Consider the following 7,500-nt stretch of genomic DNA (forward strand, 5'->3'; position numbering starts at 1 on the left):
GGGGGCACTGTCACACCCTCATTTTTCAATCAAATTGATTGAAATTTGTGTAAAGCAATCTTCGACAAAGGCCGGACTTCGGTATTGCATTTCAGTTTGGTGGCTTAAAAATTAATCAATGACTTTGGTCATTAAAAATCTGAAAAGTGGAATAAATTTTGTTTTAATATAAAACGATCCAAAACTACGTTCATATTATTTTACATCATTTCCTAATTCCAAAAACATATAAATCTGTTATATTTGGATTAAAAACAATATCTGAAAATTACAAATATAAAAATTATGATTAAAATTAAATTTCCGAAATCGATTTAAAAACAATTTCATCTTATTCCTTGTCGGTTCCTGACTCAAAAAACATATAGATATGATATGTTTGGATTAAAAACACGCTCAGAAAGTTAAAACGAAGAGAGGCACAGAAAAGCGTGCTATGCAGCTCAGCGAAACCACAACCGCGCTAAACAGGCTCGTCAGTTTCACTCCGTTTTGCACAAGCGGCGGACTACATAATTTATACAGTCATTGTGAAAAAATGCAGTGCGTTCAGTTTCATTCTGTGAGTTCCACAGCTTGACTAAATGTAGTCATTTCGCCTTACGCGACTTGTTTCACATTACACAAGACCACTCACCATGAACAGGTTAAGGCACAAGGATTAAGGATGCACTTGACCACGCCGGGTGACGTGCGGTTAACCACGCCGGATGGCGTACACTTTATTACGTGGGATGACAAGTACATGATCACGTCACTTACAACCCCCAGAGCTTATTGAACGACTTCCATTATTTTCGCGCACGGCTCTCCAGTTTTGTTCAGCTCGAATCCTTTTTTCAGCACCGTCAAAACTATTTCCATTTGCTAACTCCAAACATGAACGCATCAGTGTCACACCCAGACAGGGCGTGTGCTGCCAGCAAATGTGGTATCAAGCTTTTCTATTTTTCGGCTGTGACACCGATCTCTGCCACGTATTTTTACGGCTGTGACACCGATATCTGCCACGTCTTTTTTACGGCTGTGACACGATATCTGCCACGTCTTTTTACGGCTGTGACACGATATCTGCCACGTCTTTTTACGGCTGTGACACCGATATCTCCTACGTCTTTTTACGGCTGTGACACGATATCTGCCACGCCTTTTTACGGCTGTGACACTGATATCTGCTACGTCTTTTTACGGCTGTGACACGATATCTGCCACGTCTTTTTACGGCTGTGACACCGATATCTGCTACGTCATTTTACGGCTGTGACACCTATATCTGCCACGTCTTTTTACGGGTTGTGACACCGATATCTGCTACGTCATTTTACGGCTGTGACACCTATATCTGCCACGTCTTTTTACGGCTGTGACACGATATCTGCCATGTCTTTTTACGGCTGTGACACGATATCTGCCACGTCTTTTTACGGCTGTGACACGATATCTGCCACGTCTTTTTACGGCTGTGACACCGATATCTGCTACGTCATTTTACGGCTGTGACACCTATATCTGCCACGTCTTTTTACGGCTGTGACACGATATCTGCCATGTCTTTTTACGGCTGTGACACGATATCTGCCACGTCTTTTTACGGCTGTGACACCGATATCTGCTACGTCTTTTTACGGCTGTGACACCGACATCTGCTACGTCTTTTTACGGCAGTGACACCGATATCTGCTACGTCTTTTTACGGCTGTGACACGATATCTGCCACGCCTTTTTACGGCTGTGACACCGATATCTGCTACGTCTTTTTACGGCTGTGACACGATATCTGCCACGTCTTTTTACGGCTGTGACACCGATATCTGCTACGTCTTTTTACGGCTGTGACACCCACATCTGCTACGTCTTTTTACGGCAGTGACACCGATATCTGCTACGTCTTTTTACGGCTGTGACACGATATCTGCCACGCCTTTTTACGGCTGTGACACCGATATCTGCTACGTCTTTTTACGGCTGTGACACGTTATCTGCCACGTCTTTTTACGGCTGTGACACCGATATCTGCTACGTCATTTTACGGCTGTGACACCGATATCTGCTACGTCTTTTTACGGCAGTGACACCGACATCTGCTACGTCTTTTTACGGCTGTGACACGATATCTGCCACGTCTTTTTACGGCTGTGACACGATATCTGCCACGTCTTTTTACGGCTGGGACACCGATATCTGCTACGTCTTTTTACGGCTGTGACACGATATCTGCCACGGTTTTTTTACGGCTGTGACACCGATATCTGCTACGTCTTTTTACGGCTGTGACACCGATATCTGCTACGCCTTTTTACGGCTGTGACACCAATATCTGCTACGTCTTTTTATGGCTGTGACACCGATATCTGCTACGTCTTTTTACGGCTGTGACACCGATATATGCCACGTCTTTTGTACGGCTGTGACACCGATATCTGCTACGTCTTTTTACGGCTGTGACACCGATATCTGCTACGTCATGTTACGGCTGTGACACCGATATCTGCTACGTATTTTTACGGCTGTGACACCGATATCTGCTACGTCATTTTACGGCTGTGACACCGATATCTGCCACGTCTTTTTACGGCTGAGACACCGATATCTGCCATGTCTTTTTACGGCTGAGACACTGATATCTGCCACGTCTTTTTGAGACCTGGTACCGGTCCCTCCCATGAGAACAGTTGATGCGATCTCACAAGGGAGGTAGACATACAGAAGGTGAAAAAACACGTCTTTGTCATCTGATTAACACTTAATGCAAGTATGCCCATTCTTTTTTTTTTATAGTAGACGCCATTTTCTGTATTACAATGACATAATCATGCGTTCATGAGTAGTTCTGACCTCCCTAATAGAGTTCTAGCGGCTCAGCACGTGGTCCAGAATTTGTTGGTGGAAAATGATGATGACTTGAACTTTGTTTTCAGTAACTGTCAGAACCAATTTGCCGACAAGGCTAAGGAGTGCCCGTTCCGAGATGATCCTGTGTCTGGGCTATTTCTGCTGCACGGTGAGGTCTAGTACCCGCATTGAAGCTGTATGAGTTGAATCTGCCAAATTCCGGATGCATTTTTTCCCCGCAGCTTTACTGTCATGTAAAAACAGAAACCCATCTATGTTCTGCACAGTTCCAGTGGATGATCAAGCACACTGCACATCCATCACTGTGGAACTGTTGGTTCTGCTTCTGCTTTAGCGCTCACACTGCAGTTTCTATTAAAGGACTTACTTTTTACATTTAGTCAAGTTTTGACTAAATGCTTTAACATAGAGAGGGGAATCGAGACGAGGGTCGTGGTGTATGTGTGTGTGTGTATATATATATATATGTGTGTGTGTGTGTGTGTGTGTGTGTGTGTGTGTGTGTGTGTGTGTGTGTGTGTGTGTGTGTGTACACGTGTGTGTGTGTAGAGCGATTCAGAGTAAACTACTAGACCGATCTTTATGACATTTTTCATGAGAGTTCCTGGGTATGATATCCCCAAACATGTTTTTCATTTTTTCGATAAATGTCTTTGATGACGTCATATCCGGCATTTTGTAAAAGTTGAGGCGGCACTGTCACACCCTCATTTGTCAATCAAATTGATTGACATTTTGGCAAAGCAATCTTCGACGAAGGCCGGACTTCGGTATTGCATTTCAGTTTGGAGGCTTAAAAATTAAATAATGACTTTGGTATTAAAAATCTGAAAAATGTAATTATTATTTTTTTTTTATAAAACGATCCAAAATTACGTTTATCGTATTCTTCATTATTTTCTGATTCCAAAACCATATAAATATGTTATGTTCGGATTAAAAACAAGCTCTGAAAATTACAAATATAAAAATTATGATTAAAATTAAATTTCCGAAATCGACTTAATAACAACTTCATCTTATTCTTTGTCCGTTCTGATTCCAAAAACATATAGATGTGATATGTTTGGATTAAAAACACGTTCAGAGAGTTAAAAAGAATAGAGATATAGAAAAGCGAGCTATCCTCCTCAGCGCAACCGCTACAGCGCTTTTCTGGATTGTTAATTTCACTGCCTTTGCCACGAGCGGTGCACAGACGATGCTACGAGTGTACGGTCTTGCGGAAAAAAATGCAATGCGTTCAGTTTCAGTCTGTGAGTTCGACTGAGCTTGACTAAATGTTGTATTTTCGCCTTACGCGACTTGTTCGTATTGTTGATGTGCTGGTGGAGCAACCCTCGTTTACTTAGCTTTCTGCAGCAAAGTCAAGCACCCCAACGAACTCACCACGCGGTATTTACTTCCATCTGAAATAGGTATGTCGTTTAGTAAGCAATCACATGGGAGACAACGCTGTTCTCACTCAGTTTCTTGTTCATCTCGAAAACCGCCCGCCATTCTGCAAGGTAATGGGAACTGGTGCGTTGGAGCACAATATACCAGTTAATAATCGGGTGAGAGTGGGTACTGCTCAATGTCAAACCTCCTACTTTTCAGCCGATTCCTGGGTTTGGATATTTTCTTTGAAAGAGCACAAAAATCAGACCACTTGACCTAAACATTGCGAACTTTGTGATATGAGTATGCATACGCTGAAATTAATGTACACCAACTATGAAGTAGTTCGTTACACAGATGCACAAGTTATTAGCATTTTCATGGGTTGCATTTTGTTTGGATCACCCTGTATTACTACTACTACTACTACTACTACTACTACTACTACCACTACTACTACTACTCCTACTACTGCTACTACAACTCCTACTACTCCTACTACTGCTACTACAACTACTACTACTACTACTACTACTACCACTACTACTACTACTACCACTACTACTATTACTACTACTACTACTACTACTACTACTACTATTCTTTCTTTATTTGGTGTTTAACGTCGTTTTCAACCGTTGAAGGTTATATCGCGACGGACTACTACTACTACTACCACTACTACTATTACTACTACTACTACTACTACTACCACTATACTACTACAAACAGACAAACAAACAAAAACACAAACAACAGCACACTCAAATAAACACAAATCGAAAGATCAATCTACAGAAAGAACACCCAGATACAAAAAGACACCACTGAGAAAAAAGACGCCGTCACAGAAGCACTCGGCGAAAGGCTAGCAGAAAACTAAATGGTAAGAATCAACCCCTCAACGCCCATCCCGCAAGAAAGCGGTGTTGAAAAATTAACTTCTCCTCGCCAAGGAGCGAAGGGTAATCAGCCTAATGGCGGCCACTTTCGCTTACGCTTTGACGACTACGCGAGGACTTCGGGGACGTATGCTAATCAAGTCACGTGTTGCGGGCACGCGATAACGAGGCTGGTGGCGGTGATAACGAGGCGGAATGTCGCGCGAAGGGATTGGTCTCGGTGAGCAAACAGTTGAAGCTTTACGGACACGACGGATCTTGTTTCTTAGCTGTGTGGTCTGAGGTAACCAAGATTAATATTTCAACCTGTCTGGAAAAGTGGATTGTTTGGAAAACCAATTACTCTTTTCTGTTTGAAGTTCGACACGACTACGGAGGCTATACTTTCCGGGTAAGCTTACAAGTTATATTTTACATGGTGTTTGCAAGTTTCACACAGTGTAAATTGTTGTATCTGCTTATACTGTGAGGTTTTCTCTGCAGTCCTTTTGCCATGAATACCAGCTTAAAAGGGTATACATCATGTGGAATTTTAAGAAACAAAGTTATGCTCTCTCTCTCTCTCTCTCTCTCTCTCTCTCTCTCTCTCTCTCTCTCTCTCTCTCTCTCTCTCTCTCTTTCTCTGTAACTCAATCAATCACACATATAAACAGGAGGGCATGCTTCTACCTGTAGACATACAGTCAAATCAGGAATGGAGTTGAAAGAAGACACAGAGAAATGATTAGGACAAGAACAAACAAGTTTCAATTTATTTTGAAAAAGTTTACACTGGTATTAACAAAACCGAAATATTGTTATTTACAATATCCAATTCAAGACCCCAACCAAACGCTAGAAATGCATTCATTTGGGCTTTACTGTCTCATCTTTTAATGTCATGGGCGAAATCAGTTGCTATAAAATCCCGCAGTGGGGCACTGCGGTTATGAAATTAAAAGCCCCTCCTGTTTTTGGAACCGCAGGAGCTTTCTAGTTTGCTGTTAGGTAGATTTTTGGTTCCTCTTTCCTGTCATGCTCTCTTTTTCTTCATGAATTCTTTTCTTTTTTCTGCCTTCTTGCTCATTCACCTGTATTTTTTCCAAAAATCTCTTCTCTTGCCGCTTGTCTCGCGATTCATGTATAGTTTAATCTGTTAGTGTTCTGATGTAAGTCCAGCAGTAGATAGGTTAAGCCTATTTTAACATACTGGAAACTGGTAATCTTCCAGTAGGTATTAATTTAGTTTTACTAAAGCCTGCTGGGACACAAGTAATGGGTTAGTGCATTTGTAAACAGGAATCGCTTGACAAGTGGCCCCCTTCATTCCCCCCTTCCTCGTCCTGATATGGCTCTGCGTAGTCGGCTGGACGTTAAGCAACAAATAAACAAACAAACAAGTTGCTATAAAAACGTACATGGTAGAGGTTTACTTGAAAGTTGCTTTTGTATGTAGAGTTGCAGACTTTAGCAAAAGCAGTAGCACACAATATTGCTAGCAATCCCACATGGCAGTAGTGCACACTTAGACAATTTGTTTTACTTATCTGCATTTCATGCAATTTTTGTCCCTCGTAATTAAGTAAGTCCAAGAAGACGGTATGTCATAAAAGCATGATTTAGACGTAGTAGTGAAAACGAAAGTTTGGATAAGAGTGGTTATGTGCAAATGAAACCAAGGGACATTCACTTTGCATTGCACTGACAGACTCAAAAATGCGTCGTTACTCTGCGTATTATTGAGTCAATGTTAAAATAGAATAACGGTGGTTGGGAAGATGCTCATCTACGTTTACGTTCCAGTTCTGTTTACTGGATATTGTATTACAGTATTCGCAATCATCGTGTGTAGATGTGTGTGTTGTTTCCTCATATGTTCCTGCATGCAGTATTTGGATTGTTGGAACCAATTAAGTCTTGACTCCTTTCTTAGTTTACACAATTGTGTCCGTGCTGAAAAAAATATTTCCATTTAGGTCTATCACAAAAAAAGTGAAGAAGGTTCTAAATGCCTCGTGTATGTTCATACGTGTTATTTTATATCTTGTCGCAATCATGAGCAACGCTAGGAGACAATTGAAACGTGTGCCGTGCGAACGTAGGTACTATTCGTTAAACCTATAATTATCACTATTTTGTTTAATTAATTATATTATTAATTAGTTTAAACATGCATACTTATTATTATTATTCATATAATATAATACATATTATTATAGATATATGTATAACTATATACTCACATCTTTGGTCCAGCAAATTCACCACTCACACAAAAAACAAAGATAGACTTGTATAAAGTAGATTCTGCCAAGATTACCCAAGCACCGAATTTAGCATTTGAATAACTGCTCATTGACACATTGATGTCAAGTATGTTTTGCGG

This window comes from Littorina saxatilis, linkage group LG9, assembly GCF_037325665.1.
Source record: "Littorina saxatilis isolate snail1 linkage group LG9, US_GU_Lsax_2.0, whole genome shotgun sequence".
In the NCBI taxonomy this organism is placed as follows: Eukaryota; Metazoa; Mollusca; class Gastropoda; order Littorinimorpha; family Littorinidae; genus Littorina; species Littorina saxatilis.